A 3,436-nucleotide genomic window follows, 5' to 3' on the forward strand; every position below is an offset into this window, starting at 1 on the left:
AGAAAGGCTTATGGCATGGTTCCTCATTCATGGATACGTGAAACACTATTGATGATGAAGGTTGCTGAGAACGTGGTAGGGCTTTTGGGGACAAGTATGGCTCAATGGAAAACGGTGCTGACAGCAAACAGAGAAGAGATGTGGCAGGTTGGCATTAAACGCGGGATATTTCAAGGAGATTCGTTATCGCCACTTCTTTTTGTAATGATAATGATGCCACTGAGCATCCTCTTGAAGAGAGAAAAACTGGGGTATAACTTTGGATCTGGTGACAGACGCCTCAACCATCTACTGTTTATGGATGATTTGAAAATATTCGGTAAAAATGAAAAGGAAATGGAGAGACTGGTAGAACTTATGGGGACATACTCCGAAGACATGTGGATGGAGTTTGGGATTAGTAAATGTGCCGTGCTGGTGACGAAAAGAGGAGTAAAGGTTCATTCGAATGGAATAGTGCTGCCAAATGGAGAAATCATGGAAGAAATAGAAGATACAGGACAAGTATTTGGGAGTGCTTGAGGTTGTAGGCATCATGAACAGAGAAATGAAGGAAAAGGTCAGGAAGGAGTATCTTAGAAGAGTGAAACTGATTGCAAAGTCGAAACTGTATGGAGGAAACCTAATGAAAGCGGTAAATGCATGGGAGGTCAGTGTTTTCAGATACAGTGCAGGAATTTTAGAATCGTCTGACAAGGATTTGCATGCCATGGATATCAAAACAAGAAAAGTTTTAGCAATGTTTGGTATATTTCACATTCGAAGTAGCATAGCAAGGCTGTATCAAAAGAGGAAAGATGGTGGGAGAGGATTGAAAAGTGTAAAAGATTGTGTTAGAACCGAGGAGATGTCGTTGAAGAGCATATGGTTAGAAGTGAGGAGTGGATGCCAATGAAGTGGAGGTATGTGAGACCAAGGCTGATTATGTGAAACGTATGGATAGAGAAAGGGCAAAGGAACTGACTATGAAGAAAATGCATGGAAGGTTCTTCCAGGATATAGCAGAAGTGGCTGATGAAAGATCATGGCAATGGCTTAGAGCTGGGTGTCTGGCTAAGAGTACTGAAGCTTTTTGTTTGTGCAGCACAAGAGCAGGCACGATTGTTAAAAAAAGTGGTTCTAGGAGAGGAAGTTGTTGCAGAATGCCAGATTTGTAGTAAGACCTCAGAGTTAATTGCGCACCTTGCAGCAGGTTGTGGTGGACTGGCCCAGAGAGAATACTGCAAAAGACACGATCGCATGGGACTCCAGATATATTGGGAGGTGTGTAAGATGTGGCTGGATATAGGGGGAGTGAGAATTGCCAGTGAAGTGTCCTGGAAATGGATTATTCCAAATAAACATTATAAAAAAAAATGGTATCGCTGTTGAGGCTAAGCTAATAAAAATGATTTGTCTTTCTTGACCTTTTGGCTAAGATCAAAGTGTAGTATCTGTTCTTTAGGTGCTACATTTCAATTTCTTCTCTCTCAGTGAAAAAGGAATTCTTTACGACTAAGACAATTTTTCTCCACGTTAAAAAACGACCCTGGTGTCTAAATCTGTCCCATGGGGAGGCATTGGAAAAAGTTATTTCTGATTTAATTACAAAATGCCCTGGAAATGTCACTTTTGATTAATTATAAAATGCCCTGAAAAATGTCCGTTCTGATTATTATTTTTTTTTGTTTACTTGCCTCCCCACAAGGGCGGAATTGGACATGAGGTTGGTTAAAAGTTTGGGGGGAAACCAGCTCCCCAAAAGGGGCACCCTGGTCAATAACAAAAATAAAAATTGTATCAGTAATGAAGGATTTCTCCTCCATTAACCAAGACCAAAAAAGGGAGGATTTAAGTCACTGGAATGCTAAAACTGATACTACACTCAGAAATTCATGTTGAAGCAATGGTTGTCTAATCTCTAACCGTGTTGATGTTTTTATGTATTACTTTCGAAAAGCTGCTGAAACAGTTTATGATTTAAACATTACTTTATTTCAAGTATATTTTAAGCAGTGGGTTATGGGATATCAAGTCAGTCCTGGAAATTACTCAAACCGTTTACGATTTAAACATTACTTTATTTCATGTATATTTTTAACAGTGGGGTGGGGGATATTCAATCAGTCTCGAAAATTGGTGAAACCGTTTACGCATTACACATTACTTTATTTAATGTATATTTTAACATTGGAGTGGGAAATATGAAGTCGGTTCCGGAAATGGCTGCAACCATTTACGTTTTGGACATTACTTTATTTAATGTATATTTTTAACAGTAGGATGGGAGATAAGAAGTCGGTCCCGGAAATGTCTGAAAAAGTTTACGATTTATACATTACTTTATTTCATGTATATTTTCAACAGTGGGGTGGGGATTATAAGTCAGTTCCAGAAATGGCTGAAACAGTTTACTATTTAGACATTACATTATTTCATGTATATTTTTAACAGTGGGGTTGGGATATAAAGTCGGTCCCGGAAATGTCTGAAACAGTTTACATTATTTTATGTATATTTTTAGCAGTGGGTTGGGGATATAAAGTCAGTCCCGGAAATGTCTGAAAGAGTTTACGATTAAAACATTACTTTATTTATTGTATATTTTCAACAGTGGGGTGGCGGACATGAAGTCAGTCCCGGGATTGAATGAGATGTGCAAATATATACTATCAGAAAGCGTCGCCCAGTATTGAATGAGATAGGTGGATACCATATAGTAGCAAAATACCCAGCATCGCCCGGGATCGAATGAGATAGGTGAACGATATATATTAACAGAATATGTGGCGTCACCCGCGATTGGATAAGATAGATGAAACATATATACTATGAGAATACCCAGAATTGATTGATTTATTAGTAATGAAATAATCAGCCCTGGCAATATATCAAAGTTATTATTTAAGTAAAGGGCGAGCAACATAGTGGGTTAAAGTTATGAAAATTATTATCGAAATTAGTAACATATCCAAGAATTATGAAAAATGATGAAATGTGAGTTACTTGATTGGTGTGTTTGTAATGATATAATAAGCCCAGACAATATATCAAATATATTATATAAGTAGGGAGAGGCATAATGTGGGTTTTTAACTATGACAATTATTGTCGAAATTATTAACATATCCAGGATTATGAATAAAGATTAAATGTGAGTTAATCGATTGTGTTTATAATAAAATAATCAGGTCAGGAAATGTATCAAAGTAATTATGTTAGTAAGAGAGTGCGATAAGAATGGTTTAAATTATGAAAAATAATTGTCGAAATTAGTAACATATCCAAGAATTATGAAAAATGATATGTTATTTAATGCATTAGTGTGTTTGCAATGAAATAATCAGACCAGACAATATATCAAAGTTATTATTTTAATAAGTGGGTCGATGATGTGGGTTAAAATGATGAAAAATGATTGTCGACATTAGTAACATATCCAAGAATTATGAATGTG

General features: G+C 36.6%; 1 pseudogene; it reads left to right on the forward strand.

Moving 5' to 3' along the window:
• Window positions 1-1,392: 1,392 nt before the first annotated feature.
• LOC145249157 (U2 spliceosomal RNA) lies at window positions 1,393-1,549 on the forward strand (annotated as a pseudogene).
• Window positions 1,550-3,436: the final 1,887 nt, after the last annotated feature.

Source organism: Euprymna scolopes, chromosome 27 (assembly GCF_053919585.1).
Source record: "Euprymna scolopes isolate OS-2025 chromosome 27, ASM5391958v1, whole genome shotgun sequence".
NCBI classification, from domain to species: Eukaryota; Metazoa; Mollusca; class Cephalopoda; order Sepiida; family Sepiolidae; genus Euprymna; species Euprymna scolopes.